The sequence below is a fragment of the Buteo buteo genome, chromosome Z, assembly GCF_964188355.1.
Source record: "Buteo buteo chromosome Z, bButBut1.hap1.1, whole genome shotgun sequence".
In the NCBI taxonomy this organism is placed as follows: domain Eukaryota; kingdom Metazoa; phylum Chordata; class Aves; order Accipitriformes; family Accipitridae; genus Buteo; species Buteo buteo.
Window position 1 is genome coordinate 26,038,459 of NC_134204.1, and position 23,332 is coordinate 26,061,790.

General features: G+C 38.1%; 1 protein-coding gene across 1 annotated transcript in view; it reads left to right on the forward strand.

The window, feature by feature from the left end:
- The window catches only part of ARSB (arylsulfatase B), a 67,509-nt gene that overhangs the window by 7,059 nt on the left and 37,118 nt on the right, over positions 1-23,332 (forward strand). The gene's annotated exons all lie outside the window — the stretch shown is intronic.

Below are 23,332 nucleotides of genomic sequence, written 5' to 3' on the forward strand. Positions count from 1 at the left end.
AGCATGAACAGCAAGGCAGCAAGCAGTTTGAATCTAAAACTCTTTCATTCCCTTATTTTCAGGTAACAAGTAATTTTTGTCTTGCTTAAAATGTTTCACTGGCACCTTACTCCCATGAAACAAAGGTCTGTTAATAAAAAAAGCTTTATATATGATGATACAGTTTAGGCCACCAAATTACAGGCTAAGTTTTTGTATGCACTAGCACATGATCTGGTTTCTAGATTATTAGGGTAATGCAAATAATACATTACAAAGCAGTCTCCTTTGTTTCCAAATTAGGAATGAAACAGAACCTTTTTGGAATACAGCTGCTTGGCTGGGTTTCAGGAAAATAGTTGTTCTTCTTTGGTTGGGAGTGGGAAGTAGCCTTTCAATGCTTACAGTTGCTTTTTTGCTCAGGCTTTACATATTAGGGCTGTCAAAATGGCAAATGAATTTTCTGTGAACACTTTAAAAAACAATGACAACAACAAAAACCCCAAACCCCAAGGTCTGATGAAAATGCAGTGGTGTGTTTTGATTTTAGCAGCTGCTTCCTATAGCACTTGGAATTTCGTTTTGAGTCGAGACCTGTTTGCCTTATGGTGTTACATTTGTGTCCAGGTTTTGGCTCTAACAGGATTTGATATCTCTTCTATGCCTGTTTCTCTTTGCGATGTTTTCATATGTAGAACTGAAGGTAAGCAAAGCCATATGGAAAATGATACCAATATTTATTCCATATGGAAAAAATCCAGTCTTTACTGATGGGATTCTGGTAGAGTTATTTCAGTAATGTTTGTTCAGTATATTGTGGAATAAAACTAAAGACATCTGAGTTGGAGTTACTGAGTTGGGTATGACTGAATTAAAAAGAAAAATTTTGTTTGTTTGTTTATAAGTAATTTTTTTCCGAACAATGATAGTATACCCTGATTTTAACAGTAGTTATCTTTCAAGCAATTACAGGTACATTTCAATGAGAGTTGAACAGTCAGGAGAATCCAGTGTCTGTCCTATCTAATGGGACTTATCTTGAGTTAACTGACATTTTAAACTGCTGGGAGTGGAATTTAGTGTGATTGAAGTGCAGGGAAATCGGGCCTAGATCAAGCAGGCCAGGAGACAGTGATTTGGGTTTTTTCAGTGTTCTCTCTTCTTTACAGGCATAAAACATTGCATGCATTAAAGAGCCAGTTTCCAAAACAAAACTTGAAACCATTAAGCATTAAAAAAAAGGGGGGGGGGGGGGGATGGGCAAAAAAAAGGCAAAAAGAAAGAAGTGTGAAATCTATTCAGCTTTTCTATATTTATCACTTTTGCAGGTAGTGTGTTTTAAAATGGGCATTAGAATGTGGTTGAAAAGAAACACAAGAGGGTCTGCAATTGAGCATGTTGTGCAGAGAGTTGTGCTATGTGATACCTCTCTGCACAGCTTTCAAGTCCTTTTCAATGAGAAGTCTTAATGTGCAGGGGTAGCTATAGTATGAGTATATACTTACAGTATCATAGTACCTTCGGCTCTTGAGGGCATGCCTGCTCGAGGAAGCTGTGCCCCCTCTCCCTGCCCCAAGTACTCTCCTGGGACTGGGAGACCCTCCTCTTGCTTGGTGCAGCAAGAGAAACACGTTTTCTTCTATGATCACGAATTCTCTCCAAGAGAGTTCTTCCCATGTTGTGGGGTTAAGAATCAATTTAAGGATTTAAATTGAGATGGCAAGGGAGAACCTAGGGAAGGATAAAGCGTATCCGTCATTTTAATGAGCAGTATCTATGTGTCTCCTCAGCATAGTAGTTAAAGACACAGGATCATAAAAGCACTCTCTGTTTTGTAATAAACCTGGGTGGTTTGATAACTGTAGTGTTGGAAACCTGTAGAGAAAAAAGAACTGAAGACCCTACTTTTAGGGTAGATTTTTACTAGATTCATTACTATTCTCTGTGTAGTTGCAGCCAAAATTCACACTTGGACATTTGCATTTCCCAATGGTTCAAAATTCTGCCCCCCCCCCCCCCCAAATTATTTACAAAGGATCTTTTGCTGTTTTGTGCTATAGCAAGTAGCATTGCAACAAATGTACAGTCTTCTAGTTGATTCCTTCACTATGAAGTGTCGACCCCAAAATTAAAGATTTGGTTTTAGTGGATGCTCATTAAAATAATCTAGAACATGATATAATCTTTGCTCTCATGGTAGATTTCTTTTTATTAAACTCTTTCTTGTTTCCTCCTATTTGTATATGTTATGGCTCAAACAGGATTGCCTTGAAAACATGCCAGTTGGCAAATGGAAGTACTGCACATTTTAAAAGGGCCTTGTAAAATGTGTAGAAGAACTCCAGTTCCTCTTTAAAGTGGCCTGATGGACACATTGGGCCAAAAATGAAGTAATCTAGTCATTAGCAAAGTCTGACTCCCTCAGTATATTGTGTAAATCAACATCTCTGGTGTCTTTTTGAACAGATACACAAGCTATTTCTACAGGTAAATATGAAAAAGATGAGCTAGTTCAATGCTATGTGGTGTTATATTTGTGTATCAAGCAGTAGCTTGAAAAGTCTTGACTGGTGTGATATGAAATAGAATTTGCTTTTATGGTGCACCTTTTGTACTGCAGATACAACTAAGTCTATGCTAATGAGATTGATGGTGAAATTGAAGTCATTGCCTGTTCAAGCAAAACAGATAAAAATGGATGCAGCACTGTCTTGTGTACCCACAGCCTTTTATCCACTTGAAATCAAAAAGAATGAGATGTAGCGCTTATTTTTCTTTTTAGGAAACTTAAGAGACTATAACTACCAACTTTCCTGAAGAGGGCCTTGATTTAAAATAAATAAAGGTCATAAAAAGCATTCAAGTGGTAAAAATTTACCTCAGCACTATTAGCACTGGCTTAGAGTCCAAATTTTTTCTTCAAATGTAGACCTATGATTTGAGGTAAGAAGTGGGGATTTGCTGTAAATACCATGTGTTTATAGTTTCTGCAACTATTACAGGTAGTTTTCGTGGAAACTTGCCAACATTAGAGCAAAGGAATCTGACCTCTAATTTCAGTTCTGTATTAAAGCTACTATCCTTTGCTTTATTTAACTTTCAGCTTTTCAATATACTAAATAATTTTGGAGCTAAACTCCTTACTGCTCTTTCTTCCAATATGTCTGTGAATACTTAAATGTGGATTAGCATTGTAGTGTCTGGTAGTTGCCATAAGAGGGCTTTGAACAGTAAAATATGTGAAACTTTTCAAGCCTTGGTTTACATTGCTAAGAGGAAACCACATAAATCCTTTCCATAATGGAGCATGTGACAGTGATGACTGTTTTCACTCCAAAAGAGGGTCTCTTTATCATTTTAGAATTATGATTAATAAGAGCACAGATGGTTTTGGACATACTTGCTGATTTTTATACAGTCTCTCTGTCACACCCCTACATTTCCCCCCCCCCCCCCCCCCCAATTTCCTATTACCCTAAAAAAGACTTTTTCTCAGTCTGTCTTTTTTTTTTTTTTTAATTCCAGCCAGCATATTATAGCATTTGTCTAATAAAATGTCAGTGGGTTTTTTGCTTATTTCCAGCTACTACTTTGGTAGAAACCAGGGATCTGACTTTCAGTGCTTCCCTAAGGGCAGTTTTTTATCTTCTCCCTCGTGTCATTGTTCCTGAATGAACTTCTGCTCCTTCTCTTTTGCTGGTAAAGGACTTTGGAGAGACTTTTAACTGCAAATTGTCCAAGCCAGCTGAAGGACAGATTGCTTAGGGCAGTTATTCTCTGGCTGTGATGTCAGAGGTGCTAATTTTGAAGGTTGTGTTGTCAGATTATTTTTTTTTTAGTAAACCTGCTCAATTACAGATCTGAAAACCTGCTTTAACTGGTCTTGTCAGGAGGTTCTGAGAGGTTCAGTGCATTGCCAGTGAGGAAGATGCCTGGGCATCTACTGCCTGAGCATCTGCTGCTTCCTAAGAGGAAATAAGCACAGGTGCCTTAGCTGCAAGCATCTTCATTCAAACTAGTTATTTGAATCCATCCATATATTCCCAAATACTACTTTTCTATTTTGTGATTGTTTAAGCTTGATCTCATACAGGCAAGCGTTGCAGCTGAGCAGTGAACTTGCATTGGTCAGGATTGTTGCATGTCAGTGATAAATAGTGAAAGGTGCATGTGATTAGTGTTTTATGTGCCAGTGGTGGCTTTTATTCTTTTTAGGCTTTTTCCACATTAAAGTATGGGTGGTAAGAATAAATTTTTTAGAAATAAAATATTATCTTCTCTTCCATATGGTGCAGACAATAGTAATGAGACATCTGGACTGATTTGTGATAATATATTCTTAAGGGTGGAAATGTTATCTTATAATGGAAATTAACTTCAAAATGAAAACTGAGAAGATGCTGATAGTGAATCCATTCATTACCCACCCTTCCACCCCCCATTTTAAAATCCTGTGAAAACCCAAAATGTTTTGTAGGAAACATTTATTTATCTTCCTTTCCTTGTAGCATTAACGCCTCATCATCCACCCTGCTTTTTCCGTGCAAAACCTAACACTCCAAACCTGAGTTCCTGAACAGAGGGTGACCTTGTGCCAGAGACACTTGCTTCTTTTTTCCCTTTGTGTTTAAAAATTCCAGCGTAAGTGGAATCTTGAATTTTTCTTCCTGTTTTTAGCAAATGACAGTGCTTAAAGTGAAGTTCACTTGCAAATGAAACTCAGAAGTTAATTTTCCCACTCACAAGCTGGCCTTTTTTGTGTAAACTTTGACTTAAGCATGCTAATAGTTATCTTAGCAAATTTTTTCTCAGACTGAGATGAGTGCTGAAAACAACTCATTTTACATGTTAACAATGTTTGATAATTTCCGACAGCTCTCAAAAGGTTGTCTTAAACTATGATTACTATTAAACTGGACCCAAATCAGTGGTCAGGTTCAGTGCTCTGTCACTGGGAGAAGTCCAAAGTTTTCTGGACTGTGTCTTGTTTAACTTGCTTACTGCAGACATATGAACAGTTTGTCATGTTACTCCTGTTGTTTTTAGGTTAAAATTTCCTTCTGTGTTTCTCTTGTGTTTGGTGATCATGAATGCTATCGTAGACCTGACACAGCAGGGTCTGTAACTACTGAGACCTGTTTAATTACTGAGACTGCTTACAATGAAAGCAGTTGCATGAAACTGTCTGTGCTAGGGTTGCTGCTATCATGAAAGCTGTTGTGAGGGTAAAAAAAAAAAAAAAAGAAAAAAAGAATCCAATAGGATGAAAACCGACATTGTTCATGCAGCTTTTGTAGGGCTAAATTTGTAACTATTGGAAGCTTGTGTACATCAAAAGCATTTTTTTTCCATGAGATCAATTCCCCCCCCCCGCCTTTAGAAAAGTCAGGAGAATAAAGACACAGTTCTGGTGAGTTGCAAAAAACTGTAGAGGTTGATTTATCTGAGCACAAGCCAGTAAAAGTTGCTCTGTAAATGCTCAGTAAAGTTGTGCAGCAAATGGTGCTCTCATGCAGGAGGGGCAATATGTTCCCTTCATGGAAAACAAAAAGCTCTGTGGGTGTACTTAAGGCACAACAAGAATTACATTAGCAGAATTTTATAGTAAAGGTGTAATTTTCTGTTTCTCTTGCCCCTCCAATGGAAAGGCTTTCACTAGTTCTTCCAGCACACACAAAAAAATCTATATTAAGCACTGAAAACATAATAATGCATCAGCACTCTAAAGACACTTTTTTGACTGGCTTTTCTGCTGCTTATGTTGAACGTTCAAGGTTACTCTTTCCACTGAGAGTATACAGCATCAGACTGAAGTATGCAACAGATGTTTTTTCATCAACTGATCTTAACCAAATGATCTTGGTTCATTTCACTGGAAATACTTGTTTTGTATTAGCCATCAGAAGGACTGTGCTTGTATTTCTCTCACACTTGCAGTGTGATTGAAAAATGCAGCAACAAATGGGTATTTCAGATGCAATATGGGGAAGCAGGGAAGAACCTGAGTTCAAATTAAGGGCAAAGTTATTCTCTAATTCATGCTGTGAGTCTCTTATCCACAGTGTAGATCTCTGCTGTGTATTCTGTACTCTTTTTTTTTTTTTTTTAATGAAACCACAATGGGAGTTCCGCACTTGGAACACATACAGAATAAGCATTATTTATGCTGTGAAGATCAGAGGGGAGAAATTTTCCCCAAATGTGATCCTTTACCACTATTATCGACAGTGCTTTCTGTTTAACTGTGAGTCACAACCATGAGCTTAAATCACACAAAGGAAGGGCTCTGAAGTCCTGTTCTGTGACCTAGACTTTCAGCAAGAATGTTGGAGGTCAAAAATTAGATGCATTTACAGAGCTGTGCATTGAAGCTGTCTGATGCTTGCTCATATTGTGCCTGGCATTAGTAAATGCTATTTAATTACTTTTCATATATAAGAAATTCACACAGAAAATTAAAAAGGTTGGTGTTTTTTTTTTAAAAGCAACAACTAACTGCCTGCTTGTTTTGTTGATATTGGCAACTGATTGTAGTATTGCATCCAAACTTTTGTGTATGAGAATTATGTATGTAGACTTGTCTCCTGCTTATATCCATCACTTCATTTTTAAATAAGTACATATTAAATGGTATGTAGTGGCATCATGCCTGCTAAATAACTGTGAGGGTTTTAAACTATTGTGTCAGTGTTGCTTTTAGTTCCTCTTCTTTGCTTTTTATTACTATGAACTATTGACTGCCTCAATAATTTCAATAGTATTTAAAACAAAATCATACAAATCCCAGTTTTGCATTATGGAAAAGATGTCAGCACTTCATGTAAACAAAACTTCTGGGGTTTGGCTTTTCTGTAGTCTCCCCATCAGAAATAGGCAACAGCAAGAAAGATAGAGGGATATGGGTTTCATCCCATCTTCTATCTTCTGTTTGTCTTTGTCTGAGGTTGCTTGCATAGTGCATGTTACTCCTTTTATTTATTTTTAGTTGCAAACTTCAGGAATCTGCTATGTAGAAATATCATAGGTAGTGTGAGTCACTGCATTGACATCCCCTGTTTTCAACAATGCCAAGACACTAACGTTGTTAAATTGGCTTCTTAAACTCTGTAAGCTACATATGAAATAATTTCACAGTTACCTTTTAATGCACTTTCCAGTTCTGCTTCAGTTGGATGGACCTTCACACTGACCTCCATATGGTTCTGGTTAAGTATAAGAGCATAATTGCTTATAAAGCCCCAGCCCTTCAAAGGAGCACTAGATATATAGCGTGTAACAAATGTTTACAGAATTAAACAGTGAATGAATTGGATATGCCATCTTACTTCTGCCATCTTTTTGTATACTCGTTACACCCATTATTATTAAGTTGTTGTGGGTTAAAGGAACCTATATGGTCACTAGTATTCAAGGTTAAATTGCATTTGATTTTTAAAATGCAATATTACAATATCAGAGAGAAAAATAAAAAACTCAATATTGGAAAACAAAGCCAGAATTACACAAAGGAGAGAAAGAGGCAGCACTTTCTGTTATCCAGTTTAGTGGTTCATACTGTTTTGGATCAGTGAGACAAAAGTGGTTGAAAATCCGTCCTCATCCATTATCCCCTGTAATTCATCCTCTGTTAAGGAAATTGTGCTGCCTGGCTGATGGTGGCACAGTGGTAGGGTTACTTTAGATGCTGTGAGATTCAGGATTAGAAGTGTGTTTCTGTTGTTGCTGTTTACAACTTGTGAAACCTCCTAATGCAGTAGCACAACAAGAAAAGGCAAAAAAAGTCCCCAAACCATATGAGTTTGAGTTTGTTTTTAAGCTTTCATCAATCTGAGCTCAGGTGTTGCACAGTGGAGATACATCAGAAACTTGAGGAGAGGGAAAGAATTTGCTCCTTCCTTGTTTTACTAGAACCTGGTGAGTATGAGTTTCTGTCTGTTTCCCTGATTGCCCTTCTTAGGTATCCAAATGGTGAAATACCTTCTCCTTTCTGTGGGAGACTGTCTTCTAATGTAAAACCACAGGTGATTCCAAAAAAGCTTAGGAAAAACTTTGAGTAAATAAGCTTTCTCAGTTTTTCCTCATGACTCTTCCTTGCATGACTTTTAGTATTTCTTCCTTGTCCTGTACATTGTTTTAGACAACCACCATGAATTTACATATATATTGGGTACTGTTAAGTTACCAAATACTATTAAAGGTACTAAATGTTAAGATACAGCCAAATATATGCCATTTACTGATCAACTAGTTGCTTAACCAACATTAACAAAGGAGATAGCTACAACATCTCTTTTGTATATTGCTATTATTCTTTTAGAATATAGATTTCTTCTATAGCCAACTTTTGAACTTTGAATATACAAAGAAAAGAAAATATACTGCTTTTAGGATCACTAGGAATCACTCAGCAGAATGGATATATACTAATCTGTCCCATAGAGCCCTAATGTTTTTTAATATCTGCTATCATGTTTTCTTAAATAGCTTGATTTTATAGAATCATAGAATGATTTGTGGAAGGGACCTTTAAAGGTCATCTAGTCCAAACCCACTGCAATGAGCAGGGACATCTTTAACTAGATCAGGTTGCTCAGAGCCCTGTCCAAGCTGACCTTGAGTGTTTCCAGGGATGGGGCATCTACCACCTCTCTGGGCAGGCTGTTCCAGCATTTCACCACGGTCAACATAAAATATCTCTTCCTTATATCTAGTCTGAATCTACCTTTTTTTAGTTTAAAAGCATTACCCCTTGTCCTGTCGCTACAGGCCCTAGTAAAAAGTCTGTCCCCATCTTTCTTATAAGCCCCCTTTAAGTACTGAAAGGCCACAACAAGGTCTGCCTGGAGCCTTCTCTTCTCCAGGCTGAACAACCCCAACTCTCTCAGCCTTTCCTCACAGGAGAGATGTTCCATCCCTCTGATCATTTTTGTGGCCCTCCTCTGGACCTGCTCCAACAGGTCCATGTCTTTCCTGTACTGAGGACCCCAGTGCTGGACGCAATACTGCAGGTGGGTTCTCACCAGAGCAGAGTAGAGGGGCAGAATCACCTCCATCGACCTGCGGGCCACGCTTCTTTTGACGCAGCTGATTGCCAGCTCATGTCCAACTTTTCATCCATCAGTACCCCCAAGTCCTTCTCCACAGGGCTGCTCTTAATCCCTTCATTCCGCAGCCTGTGTTGATACCAGAGGTTGCCCTGACCCAGGTGCAGGACCTTGCACTTGGCCTTGTTGAACCTCATGAGGTTCACGTGGGCCCATTTCTCAAACTTTGAATGGCATCCTGTCCCTCAGGTGTGTCAACTGCACCACTCAACTTGGTGTCATCTGCAAACTTCCTGAGGGTGCACTCGACCCCGCTGTCAATATCATTGAGGAAGGTATTAAACAGTACCAGTCCCAGTATGGACCCCTGAGGGACACCGCTTGTCACTGATCTTCATCCAGACATTGAGCTGTTGACCACTACCCTCTGGATGTGACCATCCAGCCAATTCTGTATCCACCGAGTGCTCCATCCATCAAATCCATATCTCTCCAATTTAGAGAGAACAATGTTGTGGGGTACAATGTCAAAGGCCTTATAGAAGTCCAGATGACATCCGTAGCTCTCCCCTTGTCCACTGATGTAGTCACTCCATCATAGAAGGCCACTAGGTTGGTCAGGCAAGACTTGTCCTTGGTGAAGCCAAGCTGGCTGTCTGGAATCACCTGCCTTCCTCCATGAGCCTTAACATGGCTTCTAGAAGGATCTGTTCCATGATCTTCCCAGGCACAGAGGTGAGGCTGACAGGTCGGTAGTTCCCAGGGTCCTCCTTTACTGTTTTTAAAAATGGGTGCAATGTTTCCCCTTTTCCAGTCACCAGGACTTCACCTGACTGCCATGACTTTTCAAATATGATGGAGAGTGGCTTGGCATTTACATCAGCCAATTCCCTCAGGTCTCTGGAATGCATCTCATCAGGTCCCATAGACTTATGCATGCTCAGGTTCCTCAGGTGGTCACGAAACTGGTGTTCTCTTACAGTGGGAGGGACTTTGCTCCCCCAGTCGCTGTCTTGCAGTCCATCCACTCAAGAGGTGTGGGAAGAGAGCTTGCCAGTGAAGACTGAGGCAAAAAAGTTGTTGAGTACCTCAGCCTTCTCTTCTGTTGTTACCAGTTTGCCAGTCTTGCTCATCAGGGGGGTACGCTTTCTTTGACCTTCCTTTTCTGGCTGACATACCTGTAGAAGCCCTTCTTACTATTCTTTGCGTCCCTTGCCAAGTTTAGCTCCAGATGTGCCTTGGCCTTCCTGACCCCATCCCTACACAACTGGGCAGCGTCCCTATACTCTTCCCAGGATACCTGTCCCTGCTTCCACTGCCTGTGCACTTCCTTCTGCCACTTAGTTCAACCAGCAAGTCTCAAGTCAGCCATGCCCATCTCTTGCCTTCCTTTCCCGATTTCTTACACCTGGGGATTGAGAGCTCTCATGCTCTGTGGAAAGTGTCCGTAAAGATCTGCCAGCTCTGTTCTGCTCCCTTGTCCCTGAGGGCCGTTTCCCAGGGGATCCTATTGACTAACTCCTTGAACAGCTGGAATTTTGCTTTCCTAAAATTCAGGGTTCTGACTTTACTCTTTGCTTGTCCCATGTCCCTCAGGACAAACTCCACCAGTGTATTATATTATAGAAGATCGTACAAATTGATAAAAATAGAAATAATTAGCTTTTTATAATTTTGTATTTCATTATTTCTTTAGTAATTATTTAATAGAACAAATGCAAGCAGACTGTAGTTTGACATTTTATATATATAAATTTTTAGATTTCCCTTGTAACTGATTAATGTTGTTTGGAACAACACAGAACTGTCTCACACAAAGCTTTCATATTTACTTAGAAACATTGCTTCTTCGAGAGACTTAGTTTGTCAATCATGGACAGCCCTTGCTTCTATGAATCAATATAGAAACATAGGGAAAATCTATCATTGATTCACTTGGGGAAGAAACATACAATATTGTCTGGTCTGGGTTAAGAATTTGGAAGAAGCTGCAGGTGTTGTAAGATAGCCTTAGTCAAATAAGTTGTATCTGAAAAAGATTACTCAAATCCCTGCTGAGATGTTCTGGAGCTGTTTTCCTTCTCTGTTTTTTCATTTTTTTCATACCTATATGCTCATATGAACTATGGTTTGGTTAGTACATCTGTTTCGTATATTTATGAATATTCCAGAATTCAAGTATGCTCCAAATAAACATGTGAGCGAAGGCTAAACTCTTCAGAAGAAATGGAGAACTTCCAAATAAAAGCTCTGCACAACTGGCCTTTGTATTCTTTTCTCTCTCACTTTCCATTATTCCATGTTATTCTTGCATAGAATATAACAGATCTATATTTGTGGACAATTTCACTTTAGCATGCATTAAAGGAGTAAGATTTTCCCTCTCTGCCTTAATTAATGGGAGGGTATAACCAGCAGAATTTACTTAGAGTGTCAGAATACAAATGTGCTGAATGCCAAGGAAGGCATACATTTTACAGATTTTTGAGTTAAAAAAACCTAAAGAAACACCAAAATCCATAAATGCATGTTAGTTATTCCAAATTACAATTGATTTTAGTAAGATATTGTATCAGTTAAAAATTGGTTGACTTTAAAAGAGGAAGGGAAGATTCCTATCATAGTTTTATGCCCTTGCCTATGGATTTTCGTGATTATCTGTTTCTCTAAGATTTAGAAAGGATTTAAGCTTAGATGGGCCCAGTGTTGCCCATCTCCTGTGTATGCAGAAAAGAAGGATTTTTTTAGATGAAACAGGGTTGGGAACTATGATGGAAGGTTTTAATGTTGGAAAAAAAAATCTGTAAAATAGCTAAGGCTAGAAGATGGAAAGATGTGCGTCATCATTCAGAACTGGTGAAGTTGAGCACGGTGATCTTGAAAGTGACTGTGTACATGTGGAAGTTAAGATTTGGCCAAGGGTGAGTGTATCAGATCATGTAAATGTGTTGTCTGGTGAAACTGGCTTGCAGAGCTCTTACTGCAGTGTCTGTTGCAGGTTCTTCAGCTCTTCTTACTAATGCTGGAACCAATAAGCTATTTCCCTCTCCTTTTGTAAAGATCATTGTTTGTATTTTTCAGTTCCTTATGTGCCAGTCTTAATCTTTCCTCTGCTTTCTCTGTACATTCGTACTGATTGTCTTTATGGCCTTTGCATATCTCTGCATCTCTGGATACCCTCATGTGTCTCCTATGACTGGAATATGTCTCTTACTATACAGCATCTATCTTTACATTTCTCTTTAAGCAGGAAGAAGCACCCCCCACTTTTTATGTGAACTTTGAGCACTGCTGCCATGTGGAATGCTGCCTCTGCCTGCTCTTAGGTTTGACCTCTAACTGCATTTTCTGAAGTTAAAATATAGCTAGAGCTTTGTGTACATTGAAGTGAGATGACCCTGAATTCTGTATTAAGATTCCAATTTACTGGGACTTGGTTGGGAAGAACCAGAAATCTGCAGCAGTAATTTCACTTATATTTTAGAATAAATAGCTTTAACCAACTACATATAAAAACAAATAATGCAGCAACTGCAGTGCATGTTTTTCATTATTAACTTCTTGTATTATATACGATCTATGTGTTTAGGCTATGCAAAAGATTATTACTGGTCACTGCAGAGAACTGCATGTATTGGAGCACTGCACTACTTCTGATATCTTGCAAGAAGATATTTTATCAAATTAACAATGAAATAGTTAGAATATGTTGACACAATATGCAAAACTTAGTGTCAGTTGTAATAGTTAAATCTCTTTAAGTCTGCTTTCTGTTTGCACTGCAACATTGTAACACATTTTGCAATCAAATAAGCATTTGTAACAAGCGGATCTTAAGAATGGCATCCCATGCATGCTTTTCTGTCAAGTCAGAATTTTTTCAATAGTATTCTTCATTACTGTTTTCCTGGGGTTAAAAAAAAAAGTGGCTTCCATTACCTTTCTCATGAAAGTTGTACATAGTTGCAGTTGAGACTGCAAATTATACTAATTCATACCTCCCTACTTGAATGTATGGCACATTACACTGCCATCAAGCTGTATTCCAGTTATTTCAATGGATTGCAGAAACAAAGCCTTTGTTTAAAACAGTTTAATAATTACATTTTACTGACCACAAATGTTTCACATTGACTAGGAGTTATAAACTACTGCTGTCCAACAGTTACAGTTCATTAGAAAGTCAAAGGTAGCAGAAAGAATGCAAATGCAAAAAAAAAAAATTAAAAGAAAAAATGCATGCCTCGGGAGGAAGAATAGCTGTGTAGACAGTGATGCTGATGAGTGGAACTAAGGTTAGGGGCTTTTTCTGCCCACACGTGCCTCCCTTCACAGGCGATTGCCCCTGAGGTCTCCCATCTGCATTCAGGGACTGCATGTGGCTTCCTGTGATTCTCTTCAAGTGACCTTGGGTAGCTTGAACATTTTTAATAGTTACAGTGGTTTTGGTGTATTAATCCAGATAATTTTGATGGAACTGTGTTAAGAGTAAGCACATGTGCAATTATACCAGCCTTTTTTAGGGACTGTTGACCTCTTGTGTAATCTGAGAGCTTTTAGTTAGCTTAACATTTTAAATTAGTTTAGTCAGAGCTAAAAAAGCACATCTTGCTGCAGCCTAAGGCAAATGAGGAGTGAGGCTTTGGGAAAGCATGGACCTGAAGACCTTGACTAATTTAATGGGTCACTTACTCTGTAATCCTGAGACAGACTGGAAGTTGGGTTTTTGAAGAATTAGTAACTCCTTTGCCAAAGTGGGTGTAGGTGGAAGATGGGACTTCTGGACTCACATGTATGGGTCAGGTAGTGGTTACTCAGGAGAGCAGAAGTCCTTATAAGGAAGGTAAAACTGCAGCTGTAATTGTGGAAACTGGGGGAGCTCACTACACAGGATGCCACCATTCCCTCTTGTCTCACCCTTGCTTATGGTCACCCTGCCCATTTGACTGAAACAGTAGGTCTTTGCTAATACGAGTTTGGACTGAGTAGGCTGAGGGAGGATTGGTCAATAATATGAACAAAGTGATAAATTCTGACTGTTGGTGGCATCAGTGATGACAAGCAATAGTGGCCAGACTCCTTTTGCAAGCACAGGATGAACCATAAAGTGAATGTGCTTTATGACTTTCATATCACTACATTAGATAAAGAATTTGCAGAGGAAAAAAAGGCAAAATATCTTCTGAAAATGAACGGATTAACTTATTTCTGAAGTATGAGTGTACTGGGAAACACTTGGCCATCCAGGGCTAAAGCTCTGTTTATAGTGAAATACTGTCTTTGAGCAGAGGAATCTGTTAGTGCATTATGGATTTTTCTGCTTTCCCAGTGTCAGGAATGGAACAGAAAACCAGTTAACCTGTAAAGCATACAGTTTCCAGGATGAACTTTCTAAGGAATAATCATGAGGCACAAAATCATCAAAACCAAAATGCCCACCAAGGGCAAAATATGCAATCGGACTGTGCCTTTGAAGTCTACACTTGTTTCTGTTGTGCGTATGAACAGTTCCCCTTTGAAATTACTAAGTTATATATGTATATTTGAGGACTGAATATGGTCTGTAAAGGTAGGTAGTTGCCAAGAGGAGAGATTTCACAACTTCAGGATTCAGGAAATATGATCAAAAGTGGCAGAAAGTTCAAGGATGATGGCATTGGAGAAAGGTTGGATCTCGCCAAGAGGAAACTGCTGAACTACCATGGTGTCTTGCAGGCGTATTGCAGAGATTCGAGCATGGGAGCAATTAGAAGAGGGCATGTTTTGTCATGTAGCTGGGAAAAAAATAAAACACAAAGTTGGAATAAAATAATCATTTTTAAATTAAAAATAAGTGCTCCGTCTTGTCACTCACTTGAATGTAGCATTGATGTGATAAAATTGAGGAGGAGAATATCAGGCACACTGTAAACACTAGGGTTTTTTCTGTTTATTTGGAGAAAATAGGTTCAGTTTTATCCAGCTTAACATCCTTTTTCTTAGATTCAGCAGGGTGTTATTCAGCCATTGTTACCTGTGACCCAGCAAAGATGTTAAAGCAATAAATAACAAGCAAAAAATTACTCCAAAGTACTCATTCAGCAAGTATGTTCTCTGCCATTTCCCCACCTGGAAAACAATCCATTGCTGAAAAACAGATTTATGAAAACTGGTTAAAAATGCGGCTTAGGTCATTAAAGGGAAAGAAAATTATTTATATAAACTTCCATTTCTCTTCATTACCTGTGTTTCTGTGTCACCACATTACCTTATCAAATAATCCCTTTCCTACCCTGGAAGCTTGATTGCATTTAGCAAAAGCTGAGGTAGCTGTTGGGAGAGGCTTGGTCACTGCTGAATGTACCTATACAAGACTGATGCATTTTCCACCTTGTCCATGCATGCTGAATAAAGTTGAGTGTTTCATTTCATTGACATCTCTAGGAGAATGAAACAGCCTACAGGAGATGGGATAGCTGCAACAGATCACAAAGCAATTAACCTTTTTTGTCTTCCCTGAAGTCTAAGACTAGTGTGATAAAGAGTATTATTTTCTTTACTCTTTTATTGATGTGTTTGGTTTAGAGAATTGTCAGTTGGAATTTCAGTTTTTGTGGTTTATGTGCTTGGTGTGAGAGTTAGCTGAGGGACAGATACTTCTTACTAAGGTGCATGCTGCCCTTTTTTTTCAAACGTCCGGTGTGGTAAGTAATAACTAACTGTTAGTAATAACTGTTCATTTTTATGTCTTTATGCCAGCAGACGTGTGTTTCTTTCTGCTAGTGAATTGAGCTAATATATTCTGGGTATAGCTAGGGCCCCAAGTGATTAAAAACTCGAGTCAGTCCTCTCAAACAAAAGTGATGTGAAAAACAGATGTAAATCTGTCCAATTGCTGGAATCAAGTCATAGCTTGCACTGTGTAAAGCCAATGCATGTGCCTACACTTAAGAAGAAAAAAAGACATCTGGCTTATAGCGGGTGAAATATAGAAGTTGTAGACGCACAGGAGGAGTTGGGTTACTGCTGGATGACCAACAGTCAGCTGAAATGCTGCTGACACTGAGTGATGGCCCTGCCACTACTGCTGTTAGAAGCAGACTTCCTAATTCCCTGCATTGAGGTTTCTGCTGTTCCTGACCTGGTTGGAGCTTTTCGACATGGGGCAGCTTTCCCTGGCTGCAGGCAGTATCGTTGGAAGGTGCCCATCTGCGCCGCCTTCCTGTGCGCAGGCTCAGCTGGACTATGCACAGCCCTCTTCTTCCTCCTCAGCCTTTCTTCTGAAACCTTTCCCAGCTGCATCCTGATGTGCTAAACCGCTTAAATTAGCTCCAGATTGCTCTGTTTATTGTGTGCCACAGAAGAGACAGAAGGCAATCAGAGCAGTCCCCCCCTCAAGTAAACACCAAGGGGGGGGGGGTGTACAGGATATTAGGATGGAAAATGTGAGTTCTGGGCACAACCCTGAGGCTTTAATGCCTGTACATTAGATCATTTGTCTCTGCTGTTCGCATGTAATTCTAAGTTTTGGCAGCTTCATATCCCTGGAAGTGGTTTTTGGTTTGTGTTTTTTGTTTGTTTTTTTTTTTTTTTTTTCTTTTTAAAGGGAAAGAAAAGGTGTTAGGACAAAGTAGTCATTTTGTCACTCTCCCTCAAAAGACAAAACTGAAGAAAAATGAAGTAATGATCCCCTAAGGCTGGCAGCCTTCCCTGCAGGCCATGCACACCTTAACACTTCTGCTGCATCTGAAGTCAGAGACATCTTTTCTTGTACATTACTCTGATCAGCAATAGATGTAAAACTAGTTTTCTGCTGGCTCCTGTCCTCATAGTTGGAATTGTATCCTCTTTTCTTACCTTACAGCTGCAGCCTAAAGTACAAAACCAGAAGGCCTGAGGTCAGGTATTTTCCATACATCTGGGAGTATGGATGCGTTAGTTTTGGCTGATAGCTGCATATACACATAAGCACAATAACAGTGGCCTGACTTCCTGCTTTTTTTCCTCCAAAAGCTGCTATAAATATGCCTTCTAATTAGATCCATAATGTTGTTTGGATAACGACACTAGGTTTGTTCTAGAAGAGTCATGCTGCTTCCAGAAGCAGAGGAAGAAGCCCAAATGTGTTCAAAATAAACTTCCGAATGCTTTTACTGAATAAAAACACCTAGATGTTGCCAGCTATTGGACAGGCTCTGCACTTCGAAAATTTAATGCTTGAAATTCAGTGCTTCCCAGCATACTTGTGGTCATTTGTCAGTCCTGCCCAGTCCTCCATTTACTGAGTGTCTGTCTACCATATGGACATATCTCTTCTGTTTGGTAGGGAGAGAGGGGGAATGCACTTGGAAACTAAACATTCTTCTGAGTTACATTTACAATACTTATTTATTTTAAATGGAAAGGGGAGCATATAGGAGGGACTCTGTTGTTCTTTTTAGCAAAGACAAACCACCTTACTTCCACTCTCATCTTCATAAAGCAATTAATCTGTTAATCGGAAGCAAGAAACTGGAATAAGTACCAGAAATTATTATTGACCATATTTCCCCTTCAAACATTTTATGCACATATTTCATGCTAGATTACATGAAGTTGATGGCTTTAGTATGTTGGCAGCCTTTAGTTTCAGGAGTAGCAGGAGCTTAAAAGGTTCCTTTTTCTCATTATTTTGAAGATGATTTAATTTGATAATGTATTGAAATGCCCAAATCTGCATTATAAAATAAATCAGAGTTGGTTTTTTTTTTCTGGTCTGTACTCACTTTAAAAATACCATGTGGCTTTAGACAAGCCTTTCAAACAGAGCTTGGCATGGTTTATGTATGAGACAGATGTGTGCTAGATCAGCTTACTGCAGGGGCCCATGAGGAGAAATTAAAGGGTATGGGAGTTTTCTCTTGCAGCATCAGAGAAATTCATCAATTCAAAAAAGTAGGAGCTTAAGCACAGGTGGAAAACAGAAAAAAAAAAGCTGGAGCATACCCATGTAGGATTTGAAAAGTACTGTAGATACAGTAAGAGTATTTGGGAAGTATTTTGTAACTTTTTTCAGGAAAAAAGGAGACCTAGGTGTTTGTAGCCAGGAGCCAGAAATGTTAGGCTTGATCTTTACAGACTCTTAATGGCTGGTTAAAGTTATTAAGCACCAGTACGTGATAAACGATTAATGAATTGAGTTGTGATATCTAATTGTATTTATATGATCCTAGATGCTTAAAGTTAAGTTTTCTTCTTACTTTTCGCTTGCAGATGTATTACTTCAAATGCTTTCTTTGTGCTGTGTTCTGAACAGGATAAAAAAAGTGATTGCGTATTCAAAGACTTTCTTGGCACACAGCACTTGATCTTTCCTTTTTTTTTTTTTAAACTGATTCCTGATTGCATACTTCCTTTAAATGTTGGTTAGTTAATTCTTGCTCTGTGGATATATGAGTTGTATACATACAGATCTGTTAAACTTTTGGATGGCTATTTGTAAAAATGAACCTAGGTATCTAAAAGAAGTTACACGTTTAAATTTATTAACCTCGCTATCATAAAATATTTTGCATGTTAAATATTTTTTGGTGATACCAAGCAGTTTTGGTCTTTTGTTACTTATTGCTAAAATTTATTTATGCAGAATTTGTTGTGCTGTGAGACATACAATGCAAAACAGTCCAGAAATACTTATCCTATTGGATTGTTGTGCTGAAAGAGGTGGGGTTTTATATTTTCTGTTAAGATTGGTATTTTTCTTATAGGAGATAATTAATTACTGCTGTGTTTCCCAGAGATATTGTTATAAGTATTTTCCATATTCTTGGATCACTCTTTGTTCTACAGATGCCAAAAACAGTTGTTAAACTTGCCATGATAATTAGGATTACTAGGACACATACTTAGGATGACAATTCTGCCATTGTAACCAATGTTGTATAATACATATCACAAACTTAAACTCTGGTTTTATCATCTTATGAGAATGGAAGGTTTAGAGTAAATAGAAGTTAAGGTCAATTTATGTAAACCCTGCATATTTTTATGAGGTATTCTCATTGTCTAACACAATTTTCACAGTAAATGTAGTCAGCAAGGGTGATTTTTTTCTTTTTTTTTGTAAGGAGACTTATGAGTAGCTCCTTATTTGAACTAAGAAAATACGAAGACTGAAAAGAAATACTGGAGTTAAAGCTGGTTAATAACAACACCAAATACAGTCCTGGATGAATCTTTGGAGAAATTCCAGGAAACCCTCTCCAAGGAGCTTGTCTAGAATAATTTGCCAGGCACGTCAACAGGGCTGCAGAGTGTAGCTCAAGTGTGGTCGTAAGAAGAATGCAGCAACCTGAGCTGTCACAATGGAGAAAAAAATAGGATGCTGTTTAAAAAAAAAAAAGTTACTTTTCTATAGTATAATTGAAACAAGATCTAGTCTGCTAGCAGAAAATAAGTAGCTATACAACAAGGCACACTGTTGCTTTTGAAAAAAATGCAAAATCATATTATGTATTATTTACCATTTTTAATTTACCCACTTAAGTCCTATGTAAGAGCTGGCAAAAAAAGCATTGAGGGAAATCCTTAAAGCGAAGACCAGTTTCTGGCCTATTTGCAGAGAAGACAGTACCTCTATTCTAGAGCATTAATGTGACGCAACATCATGAGCAGAAGTTGCTAAGCTAGTGTGTGCAGGTAGTAGAAGTCGCAGAAAGGAAGTTGCTTGGGCCACTTGTCCACATGGTGAAGAAAGTTAGTGTGTTGGCCATACTGTGGTTAAGTGGGTTTTAGAAACTCTTCTTACAGTGTTTTTCCCACCATACAAAAATAAAACACAAAGGTCTCTTTATAGCTTTTTAAATAAGTTTTTCATTCCACTACATAGGCAATAACGATTTTTGTATGTACAACTGGGGGACATTAAGCTTACTTTCTTAGAAAACTGGCCTTATAGAGTATTACAGGACTTGTTTCCATTTAATTTCTTCTCCCAACAATAACTTTCGAGCCCGCTGATCAATTTAAACTGAATTTGTCAGAGAAGTGAGCTCTGATGCGTGAAGTTTTGACAAATCTATTAATGCTATTAATATTGCCCCTGAGTTCAGTAACCACAGTGGACTTGTCTTAGCAAGGAATGTGCACAGGCGAGAGATATTTATGATCCTGGGAAGGACATTTGTCAGGGTTCATTCTTAAGTCATCACTTCTGCCTTTTTTGTTTTCTTTTGTCTAATGAGTTATAAATCCCAAACGAAGCTTTTCCCATAGTTGTGAATATCTATTGTCGATGTGGGTTATCTTCATAGTATGAAGCAGACTGTTGCTTCAGTTCCAGAGTAACTCAGTAAAAAAGTGAGTCCATCTGAACACATGAATCCATACATGCTTCATTAGTGATTGCTCTGAGAATTGTTTTATTGCTGTTTTTTATTATCCAACTGCTCTTCAAAGAGGTTTTAGTCATTAAAATGTTTACTAGTTACGTACATCCCACATCACTGCATATATATACTGCCCTAGTCAAAATGTTTGGCAGCTGGCAACTCTTCAGAGAAGTGTTTGGGAGAAACAGAAGGGCGTCTCTGTTTAGTTTTGTTTATTGATTCCTTAAAGAACTCCTGCAAAACATCTTTTACAGTTTACAAATTACAAATTTAGCAAATTAAACTTTCTCATGTATATGACAATGAATATTAATTACAAAAGCAGATGTCTGTGAGAAGAAAACATTGACCTTCATTTTTAAAGGTGTATTGAAGAAGCACAATCTTTACTTTGCTTTTATTTTGCTTATGTTGAAAGGTTTTTATTATATTAAATAAATTTTTTAAAAGCACCCTTCTTCTTCATTACCGTTAACAAAAACCCCACAGTAGTTTGAAAGACAGTCACCTTCTTTTTGAAAATAGATTATATTCTCTGATTTTCTGTGTGGGAAATGTGTCCTATTTTCATCCCAAATCTTTTGGGAGGAAGGTACTATGGATTTTTGTTGTTTCAACTCACTCCATTGAAGAATCTTAATGTGAACAGCGTTGTATGGACTTGGAGATGGGTGAGAAAGTGATTTGATGTAAATAGGTGTATTGGAGTGAAAGAATGTAGAAATAGTCCTATAAGAAATGATTTTTTTCTTGAAGGCATATTTGGGTAGTTGCTGGAGTTAGAAGAAAAACACTTGATTTTTTTTTTTTGCAGATATTTTAATCAAAACAGAAGACAGAAGTTCTTGCTTCAGAATTTTATTTTTGCTATAGCAATGCATGGTATTTACTGAGGATCAACTTTACCAGCACTTTAAAAAGTATTCAAGGGGTTAGGGTACTGTGCATGACTATTTTGTAGACAAAAGTTTTTCCATCTGGAGAGCTTTATATCAATCTATTTTATCAGGATGCATGTCTCACAGATACACTCATATGGAGAAACTAACATAAAATGTGGTGGTGTTTTGGGGTTGGAAGCACAGCATTGGTTTTGTGGGGGGTTTAGACTACTCATTTTGTTAGTATCAGTTCCAATAAAATTACTCAGTGTGGTAATTTTTTTTTTTTTTTGAAGATACATTCAGATCCTATCAGATTCCTACTCCTTGGATGCTGAAGAACAACACAAAAGAGATTTATGCTACTCACATGAGTCATGTAATTGGCAGAGTATGATAATATTAGTGATGAGCCTGGCTTTTGTACCTAGGGACTCTTTTGACCAATTCCTGACCCTCAGAAATATTTATTGCCCTTAAGAAACTGTTCTGTCTATGATTACGTGGTTCCCTCATATCTAACCATTGCAGGCTCCTTCCCCAGTGCTTACAACTGTCAACATGCTTCCTTTTCTTTTAGGATTTTTGCTTTTTCTTCCATAGTAGCAATGGCATGTCTTCTCAGGCCACTGTAGCATGTCATTGATGTTTATGATACAATTACTACATTATACAGACTTCTCCATAGTCAGCAAAGCTGATGTTAATTCAAGGGTGCAGAACTTTGATTGAAAATACCTTTTAAAGTAGCTAGGATGCTTCTGTTTCTCTCCTTTATTCTGTCATTTTGCCATTTACCTTGCATATGCCTTCTGTGCATTTTTTTGTTGGTGGTGGTAATGCCGGCTACAAACTCTCTTTCAGCCCATTCTTGTATCAGCGAGAATGTCTCTCCCCAATGTTTTCTTTCATTATCACAAATTTCAGCTTGTAGAAGAAAATTCCATCAGAATGGAGAAAAAAGTCTCAGTACCCCCCTCCTTAAAATTACACTGGATGGTGGGAGTGATAAAAATACTGTGAGAAAATAAAGGTAGCTAAACATCTATCAAAGCAAGACAAACCAAGCAAACAACAAAGCTCTTCAAAAATGTATGATGCTTCCATTTAAGAAAGCAAACAAAACTGAATAAATTAGCTAGGTAACTTTTATGCCAAGTACAATAACTTCTAAGTATAGCCTTATTCTTCCCCCTTTCATCCTTTCTTTAAGGACAAGAGCTGGTTTGTTTTATGATTTTTCTAATGCACATAATATGTTATGGGTACTACTGAAGTCTAAATTATATAGATGTAATTACAAAAATGATTCTTACAGATAGGAAAAATATGCTCACTATGTTTTCCAGACTACTTCATTATTATTTTTAATGAAAATCATATTGATGTTTGTCTTCAGGAAAGAGGTAATTGAAATATCATGCTTCGTGGAATCTTGTGTTTTTAGCTGAAGTCGCAAGGCAGAAGCTTTACTAATAAGAAATGTTACAAACCAGGGCTTCTAGTTGTAGGTATCTTGATTCCAAAAGCTTTGCTCTGGAGACTGTCTGCTGAGATTAGGTATTAGAATGAGTCATGGAGAGAAACAGTTGCAAAAATGGATGATAAATAATTCAGGAAATATTGTTTTGAAGTGGATTTAGAATTGGATATGAAGCCAGTGTAGAACATGAAGCAACTATGATCCTATTTGTCTCTTACCTAAGTGGATATTTAGTATGCATTTTAAACTACTGGGAGTTTCCATATGGACTTTGGCGTTTGTTCTATATTCAAGATACTTTGCTAAAATAGCATGAGGAGTTAGTGAGGAATAGCTTATTTGGGAGAACATGAGAATGGCTGTACTTCCACAGATGAAGGATCCATCTAGCCAAGCGTTCCCTGGCTATGGCAATGCCTGGTAACGCGTGCCTAGGAAAGAGTATTGGGACTCTCACTGTTTGTGCCTTTCACCAAAAATTTTGTGAAAACTTTCAAATCTTCAGCAGTTTGTGGCTGAAGAAATTCCTGAGACAGAGATGATGTCTTTTCATGTAAGAACTATCAATTATTTTTTCATCTTTAACTTCTCCCATGG